Source organism: Arachis duranensis, chromosome 5 (genome assembly GCF_000817695.3).
Source record: "Arachis duranensis cultivar V14167 chromosome 5, aradu.V14167.gnm2.J7QH, whole genome shotgun sequence".
NCBI lineage: Eukaryota > Viridiplantae > Streptophyta > Magnoliopsida > Fabales > Fabaceae > Arachis > Arachis duranensis.
Window position 1 is genome coordinate 44,398,156 of NC_029776.3, and position 1,277 is coordinate 44,399,432.

The window sequence follows — 1,277 nt, forward strand, 5'->3', positions numbered from 1 at the left end:
TGGATGTCTACTTTCCAACGCCGTTAAGAGCGCGCCATTTGAAGTTCTATAGCTCCAGAAAATCCATTTCGAGTGCAGGGAGGTCAGATTCCAACAGCATCAGCAGTCCTTTTGTCAGCCTTTTTCAGAGTTTTGCTCAAGTCCCTCAATTTCAGCCAGAAATTACCTGAAATCACAGAAAAATAAACAAACTCATAGTAAAGTCCAAAAATGTGAATTTAACATAAAAACTAATGAAAACATCCCTAAAAGTAGCTTGAACTTACTAAAAACTACCTAAAAACAATGCCAAAAAGCGTATAAATTATCCGCTCATCAAGGGCTCAATGAATGGATCCTCAAAATTTACCGTGATACTTGGTTTTTGAGTTAGTGTCCTAGTGTCAGATACTTGGTTATTGCCATTGTTGAAATATGATAGAAAGGGAAATTCATGCTCATAAAAGTATGTGTCTCTAGATAAGAATATCTTCCTTTCATTTAAATCATATAAGATGTAACCCTTAACTCCACTTTGATATCCTAGAACCACCACTACAACAAATTCGGGCTGAGGCAACCCTTTGAAAACGTTGCTTATAATAAGAGAAAGTGTTGCCTTTGATAAAAGGCAATACTTTCCGACAAAAGGCAACGCTTTTTGAGGGGTTGGCTATACGGCCGTTACCTTTGGTCTAAGGCAACGTTTTTGTATATTAAAGGGAACCGTTTTTTTGGCAAACTTCAAAAAACGTTGCCTTTTCTGCAAATAAAGCAACTCTGCGAAAGGGTTGCCTTAGAGCACCCAAACACAACGCTTTATATGAAACGCTATGGCAACACTTTTTACGAGTTGCTTTTTCATATACCTAAAGCAACACTTGTCCAGAGTTTTTTAAGTTGCTTTTTCATATACCTAAAGCAACACTTGTCCAAATTTTTTTAAGTTGCCTTTTTTATAGACCTAATGCAACACTTATGTAGGTTTATTTACACTTGTCTTTTTTAATACCTAAAGCAACATCTTATTGAATTTGTTAAGATTTTCTTTTTTAATATCTAAAATAATATTTTTTTATCTTTGTTATATTTATATGACATTTAAAGAATATGTAACACCCGCATTTGAATAAGCTAATAATATATATTGCAATATATATAGAAAGGTCTTCCAAGTACCAATTAACATATATACTTGCTAATAAGTTACCAAGTCAAATAAATAATAAACCTAAGTAAGCAAAATACATGTTTTTCTGCTAATGAACTTAAACAAAAAAGAAACTAAGTTGTCCACT